The 23,532-nt window shown below is 46.7% G+C and overlaps 1 long non-coding RNA gene across 2 annotated transcripts in view; it reads right to left on the bottom strand.

Moving 5' to 3' along the window:
• Positions 1-4,169: 4,169 nt before the first annotated feature.
• The window catches only part of LOC138917173 (uncharacterized), a 58,374-nt gene continuing 39,011 nt past the window's right edge, over positions 4,170-23,532 (bottom strand). The window contains exons 2-5 of one of the 2 annotated variants that reach the window (XR_011424788.1): positions 17,058-19,885; positions 13,812-13,892; positions 12,156-13,221; positions 4,170-7,842 (exon numbers count right to left, since the gene is read on the bottom strand). This is a non-coding gene — a long non-coding RNA (uncharacterized lncRNA). Of the gene's footprint in view, positions 7,843-11,761; positions 13,222-13,811; positions 13,893-17,057; positions 19,886-23,532 lie in introns of those variants that run through there. The other variant, XR_011424787.1, reaches the window with a different exon arrangement.

Here is a 23,532-nt window from a genome sequence, read left to right as displayed (position 1 = left end):
TTAAAAAAATCAAATAGTTTGTCTGGATAGTCTCTTGATTTTCTTATGTAAATAATCATACCAAATGCAAATATTTCTTCAAATATTAAGGATTTTTCCTACTATTCCTAGTTTGCTAGCTTTATTTTTTAATACATGAATGAATGTGGAATTTTATTGAATGCTTCTTCTGCCTCCATGAAGATAGTTATCATTTCTCTCCTTTAATCTGTTATGTAGTAACTTATATTGATAGATTGTCTAATGTTTCCTCATCCTTACCTTCCTGGAATAAACTCTAATTGGTTATGGCTGTTCATTTATTTTTAAGCTGCCAGGTTTTGTTTACTAATTTTTTGTTTAGGATTTTTACACCTAAATCTATAAATGAGATTGACATCATTTTCCTTGCCTGGTTTTTGATATCAAGGGTATTAACCTTATAAAATTAACTGTACCATCCTCCTCTTTGTCCATTCTTTTAAAAATGTTTTATGTGCAAAGGATTATATATTCCTCAGAAATGTGTAGATCTTGCCTAAAATAAACCACATGAGCCAGATAATTGTTTTATTCTTTTCTTCTCATTCCTTTTTTGTTTGTTTCATTATGTTCTGCTCATTTTAAAAACCGTTTTTTCCTGCTTTCTTTGAATTCACTGTTTATTTTCTAATATTCAAGCTAAGCGTTTAGCTCATGCTGTATCTTTCTTCTTTTATAATATATGTACTTAAGGCTATTCACTTCCCTTAAAGTACTTCATGAATAAAATCTCATATGTGTTGATATTCGTTCACTCCTTCATTTGTTCATTCATTCGACATGCCCCTACTATGACTCAAAATTCTGTGTGTGTGCTAGGGGTGGTGTAGTAACCATAGCTGTTGGGCCCCATAGAACTTGCATTCGCATGAGGAAAAGAGAAAATATACACAGAAATAAATCATGTCAAGTGACATTTGAATTATTGAGAAGCACGTTTTTAAATCTGCAAATATATGGTGAGTTTTTCATGTGGCTATCAAATCATCTGGAGGTTTGACTTTTGTTTTCCTTTGTGATTTCGGAATGTGGTCTAAATGCTACTGATCCTTGCTTTATGACCAAAATACGGTCAGTTTTTGTAAATATTGCCATATGGGCTGGAAGAAGTCATTCTTTAAATCTGGGGCATAAGAATGTTTACATTTTGCCGTATTCAACTTATTTCTGCTTCTCCTCTAACAGATATGAGATCAATTCAGGCTCTGACTCTGTGGGATGCTTTCAAAGGCTTTACTGCTTTATTACCTTCCCAAGACAGAGTAAATGGCATATTGAACTAAGCCAGGAGAGCAAAATATAGGATACATATGGCACCATGTCCACTCCTTCATCTGTGGCGGACATTACTAATCAATCATGGAGCTTAACCCAACTGTCCTGGCAATCATTAATTAATCAGAGCTGGCACGAGTAATAAAACTTTTTGACAGAAGTGACAGCTTTGGGGGACGATCACTTGATATTTTGCCCTGGAAATTTTGACCTTTTCTTGAAATTTCTTTGTAAATGTATCTGGTGGGTATATCAGAAAGACTGTGGACTGTCTGATGCCAGAGTTAGCATTTTAAAAAATGAATGAATGCTCTACCATATCTGCATATCAAGCCCATGGGAGACATGACTGATCCGTCCCACCATATTTTCTCATCCAGTCTGAACTGAGCCTCAGAATCTTCCTCACCACAACATGCCAGACAACAACTTGATATGTAAGGTAAAACCTTTGATCATCCTTGAAATACTGGGCTTTAACTTGAATAACATGCTCCTCCTTCATCTGTGCAACTTTCATCCTTAAAATCCAGAGTGACCCATTTCCTCTGAAGTAAAAATGAGGACATATTCTTATAGGTATGTGAAGAATTGACTCCTTTTCTCCTTAAGTAATATTCTGGAAAGGGATATTAAGTAACTGTGCTGGAAAGAAAATCTTCCTCCTGTACTAGAAACAACCAAAGACAGCAAAATCTAATTTCCAAGCATGAAATTCAAAAAAAAGAACAAAATGCAATTCAGCAGAGAAAAAAAAAAATGCATGCTGTCACTTCTCAGTGGTGAGGACGATAATCTGAAACAGATATTAAAAGGGCATAAGACATCTGAACATGAGAATTGCTGAAACCGAGTGAGAAGCATGCTGACTTGCTGGGGCTGAGTGAAAGTCCTTCTCCAGAGGAAGAAAATAAAGGACAAAGATGGACACGAAGAAGATCAGATCATAGTTCAAGAATGGGAAGACTGTGGCAAGGCTGGCTGAGCACTAGCCGAGGTGACCTTTCCATTTTAGGTGATTTTCATATAAGAACATCCTGGACTGGCTTCCAGAACTTTATTAGGTAATAAAGGACAGGGGGAAGAAAGAAGGATACATTGGACAAATTTGGGAATAGGAAATGAAAGTATGCAACATCTGTTATCTCCTTGACGAAGTACTTAAGAAGGACCACGTCATAAGACATGGTACATGGTACAGTTATAGTTCATCAAGCAAGAGTGAAGATTAAAGATTGCTGGGAAGACATCCTACTTGCAAAATAGGAGCTGAATTGGAGGAAAAACATCCATGTCCACGCCAACCTAGGGCCATCAAGGGAGGCGGGAGGCAACGAACACAGCCTCTTTCCTTAGGACCTTCAGAACAGACGTTACTCAACAGTCCAGTCTCAGAATTAGATTTATGCGTGGGCCCCTTCTTCTGTTTCTAGTTTCTCCATATTTCATGATGTATTTTGGGAGAAAAAAATACTTTTCATGATGCCAACTTGCCTCCTTTCAGCACATTAAAAAAAAGGGAACGATTGGCTGAGGCTGTCATGATGATGGGAATAATTTTGTCGCTGTGCAATTTGGCTCTTGCTGTAAAGTGAAGCGCACATTTTCCTCCAGTGTATTTTAAGCGAGAGACTTCTAAGTAAATGGGAGGTGGCTGATTTTATTTCTGTATGCAGCCAGCCTTCACTGGCACGAGCTCTGATTTGGCCCAATCAATTTTGTATTCATGCTGAGAAGCGAGTTGATCAAGATCAAGCAACATCTGTATGCATTTATCTGGATTGGGAGCAAACATCGGAGCCGCTCCTCTGAAAGGTTCTCAGCCCTCCAGGGTCTGGTGCAAGACTCCTGGACAATGACCTTTCCAACTCCTGCAATTTCGTTCCATCCTTAAATAACTACAGTGACTCTTTACCACATCACTTCTTTGTAATTTATAGGGTTGTTTTTAGAAGTCTAGCTCTGGCAAATTTGAGAGTTTATTTAGTAAATCTTCTTGAGATGGTTAAATGGTCTTCAAAAAGTTACCCAACTGAGGATGCCAGGGTTGGGACGTCAATCCATATATTAACACGACATTTCTGTAGCTACATCTGTCTTGGTCTTCACCTTCTTTTTATTTCCCCTTTCCTCGCTGTCATCAATTTCGTGTGCCAGCAGCTCTATGGCTTGAGGAGGGTTGTAAACATCTTCTTGTTCAATTACATCAGGATTTTTTTTTCCTTTATGTCAGCAATTAAATTTATGAGGGGAAAAAAAAAGTTCACCATCTAAACCTAAACAGACACGGTCGAGCTCAGAGTAAATAAAAGCAGAATGCAATCAACTCACGGCTGTAAAGTAGAAATGTGGCAGTGGAATCCGAAAGACCTGGCTCCAAATCCCAGATTTGAATTTGGCCGGAAGTTATCTTTCGTCCTCAAACTGTTGTTTCCTACTTTCCAAAATGGGGTGAAAGATTGCAATTTCATAGAACTTTTGGGAGAATTACATGAGATTAAGTACGTATACAGCGGCTACTCCAAAAATGGTCAGTCCCATTTTCTTTCCTTCTCTATTTGCGTAGAGGGGCAAGCTGGTTGCGTACAGGACCCACAGTGTAGGTATCTTTGTTTTCCCAGGACCTGGACTACAGTAAGTGCTTAGAGAATATTCAGCAGAAGGAGTAAGTAAGGCCATCAATGAGAGATATTGGGTTTCATTCTTACTTTTGGTTTAGGCCATTTAGGTCTTAGGATGGGGGTGAGCTCAGTGGATTAAGGCCTTACTACTCCATGGGTGGTCTCTGGCACAGAAGCATGAGCATCACCCACGGGGAGATGGTTAGAAATACAAAATCTCAGGCCGCCCCATGGTCCTACTGAGTCAGAATCTGCCTTTTAAAAATGTTTTTATTTTTAAATTATTAATTTACTTAAAACATTCAGATGTAATTGACATAGAACATTATGTTAGTTTCAGGTGTACACCATAATGATTCGATATTTATATATGTTGGGAAATGATCTCCACGATAAGTCTGGTTAACATCCATCACCATAAATACACATTTTTTTTCCTGTGATGCCTTTTAACAAGATCTGGGGTGATTTGTGTGCACGTTAAAGTTTGAGAAGCGAGAGATCAGAGCCCTTGATTATAAAGCCAAGAGTGTTGAGTTGGTTTCCCATGCCACCTCTGCTGACAACAGAGCAACTTGACCTTGCATTTGGTCTTGAGGGGATCCCAGTGTGGGATCAGAGCAAATGAATCTTTCCCACTATGGGATAGGGGAAACAACCCTGTTCATGACAGGTCAAGAGTGTCATATTTCCCCCTTCATCTTGTAGAGTATTATCCTCTTAAATAGTATACCTACATCCAGATCCAAGAAAAAGCGTGCCAGCAACAGACCCAGCAGCCACTCTGTACGGTCCTTGCAACGACCCACTTGGCAGCCGAGGCTCCAGGAGGTCCAGTAGGTTGCCTGAGGTCACATGAGTAGAAACTGAGAGCTGAGAGTCAAGCTCGGAGCTGTCTGATTCTAAAGGCTTCTCTCTGAACAGATCTGCTACCCTCCTTCCCAGCCAGCCCTCCCCACTGATGCCAGGCACCTTTTTAAAGTACAGCTGGGAGACCTGATGCAACCTGATGCTTTTTTCTGTGTGTATCAGCATTGCAGAAGGCAGACGCCCAACCCCAGAAATGCCTTAGTTGGAATATAAGAGCCTCTCTCGTTTTGCCCAATCTACCCTCCTTGCTTGTCTCTTCTGCCCTCCTTTGCATGTTGCATGCCTCAGCGCTTTCCTGCTCAGCCTAGGCTGCCTCTCGCCTCTGTGCCTTTGCTCAAGCTGGTCCCTCCACCTAGGGGGCCCCTTCCTGCACTTGCCCACGTGGCTAACAAATGCGTGATGGCATTTAAGGATCTCTTTCTCAGTGATGCTCTCCCCGATGTCCCCAAGCAGAACTGAATTCTTTCTCCTTGGATGTCTCCATCAAAATAGGTATCACATTATTAAAATGACTGTTTTGTGTCTAAGTTCCTCTTCCCTACCAACCTGTGAGCTTGAGGACCAAGACCCCGTGAGAGGCAGTGCAATAAAGAGCACAGTGTTGGAGCCAGACCTGCCGCACTTCAAATCTCAAAGGCTGCATGACTTCGGGCAAGGTAATTAAACTTCTCTGTGCCTCAGTTTCCTCTTCTGCGAAATGGAGATAATAAGAGTATCTACCTCTCTGGGTTTTTGTGAGCCTTAAATGAGTTAATACGGGTAAAATGCTTAGAGCAGTGCCTGGCACATAGTAGGTTTTATTTAAGTGTCTGTTACATAAAATTTTGTTTCTCTCTTCACATCCCAGTTGCACACAGTGAGCACTGAGAAAGTGATTTTCAAATGAATGAACGAATGAATGCCTTGGGGGCTGCCTTTATTGGCTTTCTCTCTGTGGCCAGGAAACTCCCCCACAACTTTTAAAACTTCAAGAATGGAAAAGCATTTGCAAAAAAAAAGAAACCACTTTCCAGCTTCTCGATATTTCTAATCTCTTCCCACAGATCTTCTCCTAATACAAGAACCTACATTTTCATCCCTTCCTTTTCTCTCCCTGGTTGTTGATTAATGATGGTATCAGTCCGTTCTTACCGTAATCCCTCACATTTTCCTAAGTCTGCATAAAAACATGCAATTTGTAGAGATTCTCCCTTATTTGGGGAAGGCGCAGCCCGAGCGGATGCACGCACAGTGGGATGAGGCATGAGCAGAACCGCCGACGCCAGGGGCTCCTGGAATAACAGCCCGGCCCCTGCTGGCGTGCGCGCAGGTATCTTGCTCCACCAAACAGCTGGCCTCTATTTCCATCTGTGCTGCCTCATTTTGATTTTGAAAGGAAGACAACCTGTCAAAGCAAACCCAAGAGCTTGGCTGGCTGCAAGGACTTGAAAGGGCAGAGTTTTTATTTTTTCTGGGCTTTCTTGTGGTTCTCTGGAGAAACACAGAACTATCTTAGCATTTGAAAAGGGAGAAGATAGCGTGGTGGTGAAGTCGTTTGGAGGCAGACACACTTCGATCTGAAACCCAAATCTCCTACTTATTAGCTATGCAATGTTGTGTAAGTTCCAGAACCTCTCTGAGCCCCAAGGTTTTTTCCCTAAACTGTAATATGGTTCTAATTTAAAGAAAAGCAAACTGCATAAGCTAATTCATGCAAATCACACTATGCCTCACTCATAGTCAGTACTCAATCTGGTTATTTTGTAGACATGTATATATAGACACATACACATGTACACAAGACATCACACGTCCTATTTGACACCACTTTTTTCAATCACTTCTATTTCTCCTTGATTTAAATACTTTTTGCACAGTAAGTACACAATATATGTTTGAACAGATGGATGGGTAGATGAGTAAACTCCTGAAAGAAATCCTTTTATGTGTATACCCATATCCTATACATCAGTTAGGATAAGCCAAGTTACACCGTGGTAACAAACAGCCCCCCGTTGCCACAGCTTGAACAAAAGTCAACTACAGGTCACCTCGGGGTTCTCCTCCTCTCTCCAGGACCCAGTTAGATGGAGCAGCCACTCTGGGGTGTTGCGGGCACCATGATAGAGGAAAAAGTCCATGGAAAACCACGCTGGCTCTTAAAGTTTCCACTCAGAAGTGATATGTTTTATTCCTGCTCACCTTTCATTTGACAAGTCACCTGCCCACATCTAACCTCAATGGGGTGAGGCAGTGCAATTCTCCACATGCCCCAGGGAAGAACTGGTGGCATTTGGTGGAAAGTGCATTGTGACAAACCTGTTACCCTCGTGTACTCATGACATTCTCGTTGTCATGTCTAGACAGTAGGCGGGCAGTAACTGCATCGTAAGTCCCCCATTTCTAAGGCCACAGAACACTGCAGAGGGAGTGAGTACAATGCCCATCACATGCTCTTTCTGCACCTGGGGGAACACGCAACGGCATTGGTCAGAAAGTACCACGGCTACATTTCCCCATGGCACGCGGAGTCTGTTTACAGCTCAGAATTGAACGAAGAATAAGTAATTCTTCTCACCCAAACAGATAACTAGACCTCACGGAGTCCCCCAAAAGAATATTAATTCAGAAAAGAGGACAGAAGTACCGCAACGGGCCACTTGGGTGAGGAAGGAGAGAGAGAGAGGATGAGATGTCATGTGGCAACAGAGTGAGTGCTTAGGGCGTTAGGATAAAAGCAAGACATGACCATTGCAACATAGAATAAAGCAATGTGGGACCCCCAAAGACCCTTCAAACCAGACAAGGATCATCCTCTTAGCCACACTGATCACGAGGCCATGTCACTTCCTTAGCAAAGAACAACCGGAGGCTGAGATCAAGTTGACGTGCTGGTTAACCCATGTCTCCTTTGGAAGTGTCCACCTGTCCCAGGTCCTGTCCAACAGACAGCACTGTTTGTACCGCATGATCCACCCTTGTGGCCACAGCTGATTGCACCAGGGTGAGTCCATTTGATCCAAGAGGAATCAGTGCCTAGTTTGGGCTGAGCCACTCAGATTTGTTTTTCAAGATTCTAAAGAAAAAGAGATAGAGAAATATAGATCACTTAGTCTGCAATTTATGTAGCATTCATTCATTCATTGATTCATTCAACTGATTTTTATTAAATGCCCACTTGGGGATCCAGAACCCCCAAATCCTGACGTCACAGTTTCCATCCCCATTCAGCCCGACAGTCCTTCCTTCTGTATCCCTGGTTGGGGATGACATTGATAGGAGAATACTTCAGTCAATGTGATGCTTCTCGTTGCACGGTTGTGCTCCAGAATGCTGAATTATTTTGCCACTTTAATAAAATTAAATTTTAAAATTAAAAAAAAAATTATCCAGGTAGGTACCCTTCTATAAAGACACCTGACTTGAGAATCAGTCTTCCGATTATTCCAGTGGAGGGATGCAGAGGAGGAAATATCAGGAGACCCCACTCCATCTCCCAACTTCTTTACAGAACTCTGCCTTCATTGTTTGTGCCCAGAAGTTCTGCATTCCACACACGTGGAAGAGGTCTCGGGTTCACATCCCCCTTCCCCGTCTATCAGAAAGCACAGGCGAACGCCACTGCTGGCAGATGCTGTGGACGTGGGAGAAATGCACCGAGACAGATGACGCTAAAAATTGCTCGTGCAAAATACACCAGAGTGAACCCCTGTGGCGATTGTCATCCGCTTACACCCCAGATCGGCTGGGGGAGATCCAACTTAAAACAGCCTGTCTTGCTGTCTCCACAGGCACTTATTTTTGGCAGATTGTGTATTATCCCAACTTTTGCTTTAGGAAACATTGTCACTTTCCATATACTGTCCACTCAAATGTCCTCTGCCTGGAAAAGGGCCCAGTCCAGCTGGAGTAGGTCCCCTTCATAGTGAGAGAACTTCCGTCTCCTGAAATTGCATGAGAATAAGATAAATAACTGAAAGAAAGAATGAGTACGGGAAAGAGGGGAAGGACAAGGCTAGGACATCCCTCTCATTTTAATTTCAATCCAATTTAATCCAAATTCCTAGAAATAGTTACTCTACAGTGGTTTCCTAAAGATCCTGGAGTTGCCACCTGATTAAAACCTTCTGTTTCCAGCCAGGGCTGTCAGTGGAAAGACCTTCAGTGAACAGTGTTCACAGCGGCTGGAACCACTAAGTACAGTGTGTCCTTAGATCTCCTCAGTGCTTGGCTCATGAGAGATGCTGGTGAAACGGCTGATGAGTCAGATGCCAACGTGTAAACCCAATCTTTGAGTTGATGAGGCAAACTCCACAGACAGACTCTGCTCTATCTTCTAGCTTTCTCCGTTCAAGTGTGGCCATCCTTGATTCTTGCTCCTTTCTATCCTGGGTTCTTGACTAGGTTTGTTTTTAGATCTCTATGAGCTTATTGGTCAATGAACCCCATGTTGGTACCCATGGCTGTTTGGAGTCCTGGGAGTGATGGAAAGAAGACAAAGTCCGTTGTGGCTGGAGAGGGAGATTTCATTTCATGCCTAGAGGACTCCCCGGGCAGACAGTCTGTGGTCTCCATCGCTGTGTTGATAAGCACTTCTGATCAAGGCATTTATAGATGTCACAGCAAGCCTCAGCATAGCATATCCGGTCTTCTCCCAGGGGTCGCCCTTCCTAGAATTGCAGCCCTCCCTTCACCCAGTGATCATCACAGAAAATGTGGTGGGGAAAATATTATTAAGGTGGATAAGTAGAGTCAGGAATGTTTAAGCTCCATTTCCATCGTCCCTGGAGATGCTTAATGCTCTCCAGTTGGGTCATCGGCCCTGAAGGACCCAGGTGTGTGAGGACATCATAGCACAAGCATCCAGAGAATACTAAAATTATTTCCATTTTCAACTTAAAATCATTCCAAACAATGGGAGTAGGGGTTCTCCCCAGGCAACTTTATTATGGTACTGCCCAAACCTTGGTCACTCCCATGCCACGGTCATCAATTTTCTACATATCTGCATTCCTCAGTGGTTAGAATTTAATCACTTTTTAAAATCAGCTCATTTGATTTTTTAAAATACATTTATTTTAAGGGGAAATTTTGCATTGCTTCTATGTTGTACTCCAATAAAAATTTGCTTACTTTTTAAAAAAGGAAATGTTATTTCAAGACTCCAAGAGTCAAATCAGTATCATCTGTCATTAAGAGAAGGAAAGAGTAAAAATAAACACAATGATATTTTTACTTATGTCTATCCTAATTAAATAGAATAATATCTTTAAAAAATTTTTTTCTCTCTGCCTCTGTATGCCCAGGGGTCTTTTCCACGTCCTCCTTCCATCTGCATGAACTGTAAGGCATTGTATATTTAGCAGACATCTGTATAGCTATGTGCCAAGTAATGCCTGAACAGCTTTCCAAATGTGAACATAGTTAATCCTTTTAATAATATTACAATGTCAGACATATAGTTACTATTTCCATTCTACAGATGAGAGAAAACTGAGACACAGAACATTGAGGTGACTCGCCAGAGGCCACACAGCTCATAGGTGCCCGAGCTAGGATGTAAGCCCAAGCTTTCTGACAGCAGAATCTATGCTCCTCACACCTGGAGCCCAGATCTTGGTTTGAAGACACCTCTCCCCACTGAGAAGAGCCACGTTTCTTGGAGAAATGGCTGATTCCAGGTCTGGGGCTAGGAAAGACAGGTGAGCCAGGGTCGTCTAGTTCCAGAAAGCAAGCAGGTGTCCAAAATGATGGGCATGTGTCAAGAGCCCCAAATTCAGCTTTATGGGACTTGTAATGGCCAAGTTTGGGACAAGTTTTGCATGAAAAACGACAGAAGTTGATTGTTACACATTAAGGACTAAAATTCCACAAGTCCATAGGGACTCTTGAGACAAAGGGAGAGAGGCAAACAAGGAGAGAGAGAGAAAGAAACAAGAAAGAGCTTCTTTAAGAAGAACACCAAGGACCCACAACTAAAATGTACGACTATGTACTGGAGGGATTTGAGGGGGAAAAGCATGAAAAAAAAAAAAGAAGATTGGCAACAGTTGTTAGCTCAGGTGCCAATCTTTAAAAAAAAAAAAGGAAAACCAGCTAATCTAGGAGTAACAGAATGAAAGACTCAGGAAAAGTATCGCTTTTAAACTTGCAATTTAGCAATCATTTCAGGACAGAATTAGCAATGGATGCTGGGACACCTGGGAGAAAGGTCCGACAGGAGAAATTTGGCCGAGTGCCAACGCGTCCCCCACGGATGTCTTTCTAAAGCAGAGAGGGTGAAGCGTGCCTCCACAGGGGGCGATCTGGTGTCACCACCTTAACCAAGTGACAAGCTTCTCTCTGTTGATCTTGGGGCACGCTCATATTGCACACCTCCTAAGGTGGTGCAATTTGAAATACAGAGCATCATCTGTAAGGGATCCTTGCCGAAAACGTAAAACATGAGTCTAATTTGAATTAACTAGAATCTAATTTAGACCCAAATTCCAGTTTATGGAAAATATAGGGGACAGAGGCACAAGACACATGACAACATGGGGAAGCAATCAGACAAATCCAGAACATGGGACAGTCTACAAGACGACTCGTCCAGACTCTACAAAAAGTCAATGTCTTAAGAATCTGTGTGTGTGCGTGTGTGTGTTTGGGGTGGGGGGTGTTGAGGTTAAAAGACGAAACAAAGACAATAAACAAATATAGTGCATGGATCTTGCTTGGACGGTGGTTTAAAATTTTTAAAACGCAGTCAGGACAAATACGGAAATTTGAACTTGGATGTTAGATGTTCTGGAATCCTTGTTCATTTTCTTAGGTATAATAATGGCGCCGTGCTTGTGTAAGGGAATGCCTTGCTCTCAGACTGAACCATTTAGTGGTGAAGTCACCATCTCTGTGACTTTAAATAGTTCAGAAAAAATACACACACACACATATAGATAAATAGACAGACAGACGGATGAACAAACAGATAGACAACAGATCACCACAAAGTATTAGCTGTTGAATCTAGGTGGTCTTTATTGCATTACTTTGACAATTTTCTGAATATTTGAAAATTTCCATAGTGTCAAGTTGAGGAAAATAAAACATAAGTTGCGCTCTTAACAGCCCTGCCTGCTGCGTGAAGTTAGACGGAGAGGCTGCAGCGCTGTGCGACCCGGCCCCTGAAGTCCCTCATATACCACCTCATGGCCCTCACGCTGCACATCAGGAACACGCTGGACCACAGTGGTCCCGCAGACGAGGAAATGTGTGCAGGCTGTGGAGCTGTGACATCGGCTCCTTCCTGGAGCACTGACACCTCCCAGCCTTCTCTGCTTGAGCGGGGAGCCCAGAATGCTCGGGTGTTTTGTTGAAATGCTCTAGCTTGCTGCACCCGTTACTCACCCCTGCACGTTTCAGCACCTTCTGTAGACAGTGGCTGCAGGGTCGTCCTTGCCCCCGCCCCACCCTGTGTGTCTCAGCAGGTTAGCAAACGGTCCAGGACCGCCTGAGTCCTGCAGCCTCCTCTTCAGAACTGCCTTCGTTTCCTCTGAAGCACAGAGATGTGCCGTGACATTCATTTGCAGTTAATATGCTGTAAATCTGCCGGATGGAAGACCTAGCACGATTTGGCAGGGAAGAGGCGCATGCCCCAGGCCTCTCAGAATTGGAAGTTAAGGCCCTGTGTCTGCGGCCCAGATGGCCATCATGAGTCTCTCTATCAGAACACTGTCTCTGAGATTAGGCTGGGTGCCACCAAGCAGAGGCCTTCCCCTCGACTGCTCGGTCAGAATGGGGCTGAGCATCCTCCATACGCCTCTGATGGCTGGAATTTGGAAACGTGCTGCTGGCTCTGTCACGAATGATGGTTACAGGTGAGGAGAGACCGAGCCGAATCTGTCACAGGGAGCAACCAGCAGCCCAAGAGGGATGCTCAGAATTGCTCCTGGCTCCCTCCTGGGCTCTGAGCTTCCTTCTGTGTCACTAAAGGACCTGCCCAAACTTTGCCTTTTGTTTAGCAGCCAGGAAGTCCTGTGTGAGATCTAACCTCCGTCAGTCTTGCTGCAGCATGAATCTATTTCTTTGTTTTCTTTTTGATTAATTTTTTCTTTGAAGAATTAAATAGTGCTCCATTAGACCTTTCTTTAGGGTGACTAATCAGCCCCATTTGCCTGGGACGTTCCTGGTTTTACCACTGAAAGTCACATATACGAGGAAACCCCTCAGTCCAGGGGAAACCAGGATGTTTTCATCTGTCCCTCCCTCCTCTCCTTCCTTCCTTTCCCCAAGAGGAAGAGTTGCCAGCTGCTCTGGTTCTTCTCTGCACCACCACTGCCCAGGAGGCGATCGTCAGCGTGAACAACAGTAGCAAGTGTGTACTTCACTGAGGCAGCAGCGGGCACGGAGGTTCTCCTGCCTCATCCCAGCGGGTCCTCACCAAGCCCTCTGAGGGGGGTTCTGTCACCTCCATCTACAGAGGAGGAAAGCACGGCTGACTCAGGGTTTGGAACATGCCCGAGATCACACAGCGGGAGGGTGGGGGAGTTGGGCTTCTAATCCAGATTAGAGGGGTCTCACCCCAGAACCCTCTCACCCAACCCACTCCAGACACGGGGTCACAATTGCCTGTGGCTTCACAGAGCAAGAGCTCGGTCCATGGCCGGGACCCAGGGACGGGACGTCAGGGTCCTGTATTCTAGCCACTCTGCATCTCTGTGTGGACAGAGAATGAAATCCTGAAGCAAACCTCAATTTTTACATTCCCTCCAGAGCCCTCCGTCCGGCCCTGTTTCCCCTTCCCCCCTCACCTCTCCCCGCTCCCCTGCATCAGCCCACACCTCCCGGAACCATGTACCTGCCCCAGAAGCCCCCGCTCCTTCCTGCCCCTGCACCGCTGCTCCTCCGGCTGGAACACCCTCTCCCGGGCTCACGTCTGCCGGGACTCCACAGCACAGCGTGGAGCAGCCTACCAGCTTCCTGCAGACTGCCCACTCTCACTAGCTCCAGAGCACCGGGTTCAACAATCCCAGATAAACCTAGGCCCCCGGGGAAGTTTCTTACTTTTTCCAGGCCTCAGTTGCCTCATCTGTAAAATGGGGATGCTGACGAAGACCATCAGGACCTAGGTCTGTCGTGGAGCATCTACTCAAGGGGGAGAGAAACAAAACCAAGGTCACAACAGTAGCAGACACCGACGCAGGGCTCGCTCTGCACCGAGCACTCGCTCTCCTCTGCCCGGCAGGTTCATGAGCTCATGAGTCCTCGCCAGAGCTCTTGGGAGTAAGTGTCATCGCTCCCATCGGACAGGAGAGGAATGGAGGCACGTGAATACACGACCAGCCCCAATTCTCTTAAGTGTTGGGGGGCAGCTCAGGGATCTGAACCCACACGCTCCGGCTTGAGAGTCCAAGCTCTTCATGACTACTGTAGATAGCTACTTGTGCTCTGTAGGAAACGAATGGGGTGTTGTCACAGACAGTTGTTTGGAGGGAGGGTTATCAGGGAAGACATCTCGGAGGTGGTGTCCCTTGTCTAAGACTTGAATGATGACAAGAAGGCAGGCAGAGGAGGATCTAGCTCAGCAGATCTCAGTCCTGGTTGCTCCTTAGAATCACCCAAAGGACAGTTTTAAGGAATGCAACGCCCGAGCCTCACCCCGGAGCAATTCCATCAGAACCTCTGTGGGTGAGCCCAGGCATCTGCATTTCTCAAAACCATCCCGGAGAGGCCCAGCGTGCAGCCAAGGTTGAGAACCGCTGGTCTAGGGGGCGAGGCATTCCAGGGAGCAGGGCACCCCTCCAGTTTTCCCCGGGAGTGACGGTCCCTGCCCCCAGCCCGGCCATCCGCCCATGGCCGCCTGTCTCCCTGGGGCGCAGCCCTGATGCGTCAACAGGAAGGAGAGGGGAGGGGAAACTCCAGGGAGGGGAAGGTTAAGAGCAGCTTTTGCCTCCTCCGTTAATAGGAGGCCAGGAGGGGGCTGAATCGATGCGGCCGCCCGGCAGGCCCCCGATGACAAATGACATTCTGAACCCGGTTCTCCTCAGATCCTTCTAAGCTGACCCTTGGAGATAGCTAATAAAAGACCAACCTGTCCTCCAAGATTAACGACTCGGAGAAAGACAGAGGGAGGGAGAGCGGGCGAGCAGGGGCCTGAGACCTGTGCTGCCCCCGGCCCGCCTTTTGATGGTAAGGAGGCCGGAAGGGAGGAAGATGGGGAACAGAGAGCACCCACCCACCCAGGGAGTTCATTGGCAACCTGCCTTCTGCTGGGAAGCCCATCAGGCTTCTTCCCCTGCCCTGTGCCCCCTCCCCGGTGCCCGCCCGTCCCCTCCCTGGCGCTCCGGGACAACCTGTGCTCCCCTCCTCTTGGGCTTCTCTGTAGAACTGCTTCCTGGGGTCTCAGCATCTTCCCCGCCTCTCCACAGAGGCCTCTCCTGGCTGTGCCTCTCGACTTTCTCTTCCCTCCTTCTGCTCATTTCTCTTTCTGTGTCCACTCCGTCTCTCCCAGCCTGTCTCTCCATCTCTCCTTCAGGAGTGTGTGAGTTCCTTGTGTTTTTCTCTGTCTCTCTGGATCTCGCTCTGCCTGTCTCTCTGTCTGTCTGTCTCTGTCTCTTTCCGTCTCTTTCTCTGCCCGTCCCTGGCTCTCTGGTACCTGTCCGTCTTTATTCTTTCCTTCTGAGTCCTTTCTTCCTTCATGTCCCTGCCTCTGTCTATTTCCGTCTCGTTCCCCGTCTCTCTGTCTTTCCCCGTGTTCATGTTTATCTCGCGTCCTCTGTCTGCCCTCCCTTTGCCGCCTCTGCATCTCAGCACCGGCTGGCTCCTCCTTGCCCTCTCTGGGCGCTGACATCTCCAGGAGAGGGGCTTCTTCCCACCGTGCTGCATGGTAATCAGTGCTGAGCAGAGCAGGGGGATGGGGAGAGGCAGCCCTCCCCAGTCCTGCCTGCCCACCAGCGCCCCAGGTCGCTTGCTGCCTCACTGGTGGTCCCTGAGTCTGAACGTGTCCTGCTGACTGGTCCCCACGGGCTCCTCATCATTACCCACTGTCCACTCTAATGCCTTTTCCACAGGAAACTACAGATCAACCCCCTTGTTCCTCAATTTCACTTGACCCCATCAGCATCGGCGAGAGCCCGTGTCCATGGCTCAGAAATCCCAGCCAATACTGAAGCTGCGAGACATGCTTATTATTTAGTTACTACAGCTGCAATTTACTAATTGCATATGGGCCTGCCCTGTGTTCTGTATCTGTAACTCATTTCCACAAGAATCCTGCAATGTAGATACCATCATCCCCATTTTTTAGGTGAAGAGACTGGGGGTCAGAAAGGTTAAGACATCTGCCCAAGATCGCACGGCTAGTAAATGGTGGAGGCAGAATTCAAGCCCATTCTGGATGGCCCTGAGGATCATGCTTTTTCCACCGAATCTTTCAGTGCTGTGCTGTCCATGAGGTAACCACCGGCCAAATGTGGCTATTTAAATCAATTAAAATGAAGTAAAATTTTAAATTGAGTTTCTCTGTTGCACTTGCCACACTTCCGGTGCACAGTGGCCACGTGTGGCTCGCGGCTGCCATATTGGGCAGCACAGATAGAGAACATTTACATCCAGGCAGAAAGTTCCACTGGATAGTGCTGTTTTAGATAAACACGGAGGAGTTTTCTGTATCGCTTTTGTGGGAGAACAAAAGAAAACAGGATATTGAAATAACCCCGGGCCACTGCCTGGTCCCGATCCTGGTCACGTGAGAGGTGGTATGGAAGAATCTAGTCTGAAACAGCAGTCCTATTTCCAAATACCTGCGGGCAGCATCACCTGTGCCATGCACCCTTGCCTTCACAACCCTGCTTATGTCAGGATCACCACCTAGGAGCGTTCTGCTTTTCTTAGGGGGAGGAGGGAGGGGTGGATGTGTCTGTCTTCTAGAAGGCAGAAAAAGCACAATCTTATGCCAGAAATTGAATTTTTCTTATTTCAGCTGGTGTCCGGGGCTTTGAACCTTTCCACAACATGAACAGCTTATCTTGTTCCACTCGATCAAAAACATTTCATAATGCCGGCTCCTTCCACAAGGTCACCTTGAAATCTCTCCCCTGCTCGAAGCATCCTGAACCCTCCTTTCCCTTAGAGAAGCATTCTTGAAATCAGAGGCAAATGGACTTCCCCAGCCCTGTTCCCTCTCCAAGAAGATTGCATCTTGCCCCTCTGTAACAAGGCACAAAAAAGACGGAAATAGTTACAGTTTCTTGCAAGCTGGCCAGTCTGGACGATCCAAATACCCCAGCACCCCCGGCCCCACGTGCTTACCTGGGCAGTCTTGGCCTCATGCAAATTTCTCCTCAGGCAGCTCTGACGCCCCGTGGTCTCTGAAGATTCCTCGAGGATGCACTCCCTCCTTTAGTTTTCATGCGTGCCGCTGCTGCTCTGCTGGGCACCAGTCCTTCCTGCCGTAGGGTTCTCCTCCCCTGGTGGCTCTGCCTCCCCTTTGGGCCCCAAAGAGTCCCTCTGATGGTTGCCCTCCTAAGCCTTTAGATGCCAAAGCTAGCTCGTGGTCTAGGAGAGAGTTGTTCTTGCTTCTCAGTCTCATTTTGATACCGAGGTTTTATTTCTAACAGTGGAGCCATATATGTGCAGTGGTTAAGAGCATGTGCAATTTAGCCAGGGGACCTCGGTTTGAATCCCAGCTCTGCCACTTACTGGGTGGGTGACCTGACGTAAATTACTTAACCTCTCTGTGCCTCAGTTTCCTCATCTGTAAAATGAGGATAATAATATCCACCTTTAAAGTGTGAAGAGTGAACTAACTGTTGTTATTGCTGTTGATATTATCTCGGTCTGCTCTTTGGGCTCAGAAATGCCCGCTGGTGTGGTTTCAGCCACGAGCATCACACTGTGCTCAGTTCTCTACTGCCCCCAAGCACAGAGCCGCTGTCCCTGGATTATTTGCTGCAGCTGACCCTTTTTGCCCTGCCTCCTGGGAAGCTTTTCTACACCATCCTGCCCCTGAGTCATCTTCCACCCGCCCTCCCCACCAGTTCAGCAGGCATGGCTGCATGCGTCTGAAGTCCAGCGGGGCCAGTGGAAGGCTTGGCTCGAGCAGACACATCATCTCCTCTCAGCCACCAATCTGGTCCCCTTTTTAGAGATGAGGGGACTGAGGCTCTGAGCAGCAAGGCATCAATTCCATTGACTCAGGAATTCAGCGGGAAGGATACGACCCAAAGCTGGTGTGTTTGGCGTCAGAGTCTACTTTCCCCCAGACCTCAGGTTGTCTCAACATGGCTACTTAAAGCATCGTGCGTCTTGGGAACGAAGCATGGAAATACACACTGCTGCCTTGGTAGACTTCCCTCTGGCTGTCAGCTGTCCTGTTTGTCTGAGTCCTTCCAGTCTTAGCCCTTGAGACGCATCCATTCACCCCAACCATCTGCAAGTCACTCCCGTTTCACCTTCCTTCCCAGGTTCTCCAGCCACCATGAGCCCCCTTACTCTGAGAGCCCGCAGCTCGTCTTTTCCCGCACCCCAGCCCTTGTGACTGTGCCCACGTACACGATCCCATCATTCAAACTCAGCAGCCCGCTTTGCACACAGTATCAGCATTCGCCCACAGCAGAAAAAGGACCCCCCCTGCTCCCGGCCAGGCCCCAACAGGACGGAAGGACCAGACCCACCCACTGCTGGCTTCCCTCCGTGGGAGAGGAGAGCACAGGGTGGACACAGGGACCCCCGGATTCCCAAGTTTACTCTGGCAGTACAAGGTGCTGACGACTTCAAAAAAATTTTTTTTCCACAGTAACCTCTAAATCCCTTTCCAGGCTGGAGGGACTCGTGACTCTTTATTAAGATGTGCTCTCCCTATCTTTCGGTTCATTGGCTCCAGACTTATTATCTTGTATTTGTCTGCATTACGCTGCCTTTTCCTCTGACCGACTGAGTCACCAACAACAACCCAGGCCAGCCCCACCCCATCCATTTCTGGGTGTGTGTGTGTGCATGTGCGTGTATGTGCATCTATTTCTGTTGTTCCCATCAGAGCAGGTGCTGGGGTAGAGAAGGTGAAGAAAATTGCTCTGAGTCCCAGGCTGGGCTGGGGGTGGAGGGAGGCGGCCCATGGTGCAGCCACTGTACTTCTGCCTCCATTTTCTGATGTGTAAAATGGGAATAATAGTCACCTCATAGCTCTCGTGAGGCCCACATGCGATGGATATCAGAACAGCGTGGCACGTAATCAACACTCTATATAAATACTTGCTGTCATTGCTGCTGTTGTCACAATGGTTGCTCAAGAAGTTACGGCAGATGAAGACCCAAGATTCACAGAATGGTAAAGTAATGGCCACCATTACCTAGCACCCACCAGGTTCTAAGTACTATGTGCTAAGTACTTCATTTGTCAATGAAGAGACAGCTCCCCCTTTTCCTGCTCTGATTAAAAAAATACAAGCTAATCGTAAGGAAAGACGCATAGAGCAAATTACTAGATAAAACCGAAAAGTGTGGGTGTCTAGCAGAGTGTCTCAGATTTAGGGTGAGAATTTAATACATTTTAGTAAAATAGTGGCAAGGTAAATGGAAGTCTACACCCACCACTCAGAACAACCCTCTTGACCCTTTAATGCGTGCTTTTCTGGACATTTTTCTATACACATGGGGATAAACTTTTTTATCCTTTTATAAAAGTGTGATTATATTGTATGTAATGATTGGTGAATCACTTTTTATTCCCTCTTGCCGATTTATTGTGGTCATATTTCCATGCTGGTAACTGTGGGAGGCAGAGGAGACTGGTTTCTAAGTCTCCAGTGTTGACCACATCAGAGTAGGACAGTGGAAGAAAGGTTTTCTTGACCTCACAGAGTTACTGACTGTCTAATTAAAATGAGAACACGGAATTTAAGTTTTAAAAATCCCCAGTAAGGGCCAGCCCGGTGGCTCAGCAGTTAGGTGCGCATGTTCCGCTTCGGCGGCCCGGGGTTCACTGGCTTGGATCCTGGATGTGGACATGGCACCGCTTGGCAAGCCATGCTGTAGCAGACATCCCTCGTATAAAGTAGAGGAGGATGCACACGGATGTTAGCTCAGGGCCAGTCTTCCTCAGCAAAAAGAGGATTGGCAGCAGGTAGCTCAGGGCTAATCTTCCTCAAAAAAAAAAAAGAAAAGAAAAAAGAAAAAAATCCCCAGTAAGCATGTACTAGTGATTATTGTGTGTTACTTGAATTACCTTACTGACATCATGCACACACACATGTACACACACGCACACCATAGATAGGAAGCCCTTTGAACAGCTGCATGCTGTTCCATTAAATGGATATAGCGTATTGTGTTTAATTCTTATCTGATGGATGTTTAGGTTATTTCAAAAGTGTGGCCCATTTGATTCACAAGTCTCACGTCATTGATGGACAAACATGAAAGAATTTTATTTTTCTAATAACGGCTACTGACTCTGCCCTTTCAAATTTCCCCTTTCCTGTTACCTCGTGGGCTCCCTCAAAGAGATCTCTGACCTAGATCAGACAGAGACATTCTGGTACTAAAAGTCTCACCTTGGGTAAGTGAGAGGTCAGGAGAATCTCTCCTCACCAAGCTTCCACCTCTCCAGAAGGTGCCGTCACCCTCCCTCCCTGTCTTCTGTCTTCTTCTATCTTTGGTGGGGCGTGGGTGGAAGGGATCAGGGCTGTTCTGCTAAAATGACCCCTCTCACCAGGGTGCACTGAATCCCGCTCATCTCAGCTCCAGCGCCAATGGTCAGTGTCTCTTTCAAACTCCATGTCAGCGAGGGCACCTTGCTAGCTGGAAGTCAGCCCTGATGGGAGTATTTCCACCATGGAAATTGGCATTATCTGACAAGCCCACGCCCCCTACCCTATCCCAGAGCTGACTGTTAAACATTACCCAGGTCGCCAGCGCCTCTAACCCACCCAACAGTGGGCAGTCACAGCACTTAAAATATGGGATGCTTACTATGTTTTTGTTGTCAGCCTTTAGAGGCCAATTATGGGGACTCAGGAAAGATCACACCATCATCACAAGCATTATGTGTTATAAACGATGCTTCAATTAGCAATTTTTTTTTTTTATTTAACCTGCCCATTTGAATGATTATTTCCTTTGGCTAAGTTCCTGGAAATGGAAATGCTGAATCCAAGGGTACATCTAGTTTACAGTTTCAGATGCATATGGTGCACCCCATTGCTTGTGTGGGACTGAACCTCCAAACACCCTACAGACGGCCACATGCGCAGGCCCCCTGTTCAAGTTAGAAATAAACAGGTTGCAACATTTGCAGCCCAACCTGGTTTGTTTCCTCCCAGTTCAAAGGAGGTGGTTAATTTCAGCCCCTTCATGTGGAACTTGCAAAGCCTCCTGTAGGAGATATCCATAGCAACTGTGGAAACCATCTGCAAAGGAAGATGTTAACCTTTTGGAGGCTGCTGCCCACTTTGTATGTCCCCCTTAGCATATTTGCAGTGTTTTCTCGAAATCTCTGAAATAATGAGGCCGTCTGACCCGGGGAAGCAGCTGCCCTGGGGAGTGGTGAGGTCTGGGGTGGGGAGCCGGGGACCCGGGACCCGGGACCGGGGACCTGCGCCCCACCCCTGCAGGCTAATACTTGATGAGGTAAGCCTGGCGCAGCTGGTGTGTGGAGTTAGAGGTGGAGGGAGGAGTTAGGATGATGGGGGAATTGGCCTCAGCCTTGCCCCCAAGCTGCAGGCTGAACTTTCTGAAATTGCCAGAAGGTCTCACCCTGGGTCCTGCTGCGTCCAATTTGACCTTTTCGGTAAGAGTGAAAAATGCTCAGCGCCTCCTCTTTGGGGCCAGAATGGATTGTTTCTTCAAGCAGGTCAGCCATTTCTCCTCACTTCCTGACCTTGGGCGCACCACTCCAATTTTCTGATCTCATCTGTGGGGCAAGGAATTCGTTCGAGAAAGCCCTTCCTTCTGGCTTGGGGGTGGGGGGAGCTCCGGGGCGCAGCATGAGTTAGAGAGAATGTGCCTCATTTTCTGCTCTTGGGGGATGCCTGGTGGAGAGGAGAGGTTTGGGGGCCACTCGGACCTGGGTTCAAACCCTGAGTCCATTCACATACTTGCCGTGTATCCCTAAATGAGTTCCTCCTCTCTAAGACTCAGTTTCTTCACCAGCAAGATGGACATAATGACGCATACTTTACAAACCCATCGAGAAGATGGAAGGAAATCATGCATGCAAGTAGTTGAAACTTGCACTTGGTATATGGTAGGTGCTCAATAATAATAGTTTACTTTCTTCCTTGTCCTGCTTGTCTGCTACCCTCCACTCTGTGCCAGCTATAGATGCAGATATTAATGAAGCCAGCCCTTGAGGGATCCCAGTCTCGCAGACCAGACACATGAGCAAACAATTATGAAGCAATGATGGGAGCAGCTAGTTGGATGTGAGGAAGGCAGAGAATCTTCTTGGAAGTGGTGACATTAACCAGGGCAGAATGACCACAGTGACAAGGAGGGGAACCCACTTCCTGTAGAGCAGTGGTTCTCAACTGGGGGCAACTTTGCATCTATCAGCCGGAGATACTAGTAACATCCTACAATGCACAGGACCGCCTCCACAACAAGGAAACCTCCAGCCCCAAAGGTCAATAGTGCCAAGGTTGAGAAACCTTGCCGTAGACTCATAATATTCTTTATCACAAAAGTTACAATCACTACTGATTGTTGAGTACCTACTGTATACCAAACATGACACTAGGGGCCTTCTGCATGCCTCATTGCATTTAATTCTCACAGCCAGTCTATGGGATCATTCTCAGTGACTCTATTTTAACACTAAGAAATCTCAGGCTCAGAGAGGTTAAGAAACTCACCTGAGACCTCCTGGAATTAGCAGTCAAGTTTGGAATTCAGGTCTGCCTGACTCCAAACCCCACTTTATTATTTTTTTAAACCTCACCGTGCTGTGTTCAATGTCTCTATCGTGGAAAGATCTGGGGCTTGCCTTCACCACTCACTGGACATGTGGTATGTGGGGTGGGTCAGACTAGCTTAAAGATTCAAGAAAGAGGGGCCACTACTGCCTTTGAAGATGCCACCCAGGGTCTTGCTTAAGGGAGGGATGGTAGCTCTGATTCAGCCCAGTGAGGCATTCCTGAGGTGAATAAATAGAAAGAAATAAAAAGGGAGTGGCTAGTCCTTGTTCCCTGTCCCCCGGGCTCGGGGCTCCATCAAGTTCTGCTGCTGCTGCTACTACGGTGACGTCTCCTACTTGAGCTAATAATTAACGAACACTCACGAAGCTCGGCCTCCGATTCACTTGATATTGTGTGCGTCTCCCAGCAACCCAGTGAAATAGGGATGGTTGTCTCTATTTCACGTATCTAAAACTAAGATCCAGAGAAGGGTCTAACATCAGAGCGGGGGATGGTGATGCAAGTCACATTATTCTATCAGGGGTTCTCAGCTGGAGAACAGATTTTCCCTCCTGGGAGGTGGCAGATTCTCTGAATATCCAGATATTATCTAGAAACAGTTTTGATTGTCACAAGGGGGGGGGGGTGCGGGCATGTGTGTCCACACTGCTGGCATCTAGCAGGTGGAGACCAAGGATGCTGCTAAATATCCTACAATGACAGGACAGCCCCCACCACCCAGAATTTTCTGACCCCGAGTATCAGTTTTGCCCAGATTGAGAACCATGGACTCTGCGTCAGACGCCCCTCCTCTGCTCCGTCGAGTTACCTCTTTAGCACACGGTGTGGGGTGGATAGTTTTCTGGATCGTGTTGAGTAAATGTTTATTTAAA

Source organism: Equus caballus, chromosome 13, assembly GCF_041296265.1.
Source record: "Equus caballus isolate H_3958 breed thoroughbred chromosome 13, TB-T2T, whole genome shotgun sequence".
In the NCBI taxonomy this organism is placed as follows: domain Eukaryota; kingdom Metazoa; phylum Chordata; class Mammalia; order Perissodactyla; family Equidae; genus Equus; species Equus caballus.
The sequence above is the reverse complement of the archived record's forward strand: the minus strand, read 5'-3'. Positions and strand labels throughout refer to the sequence as shown.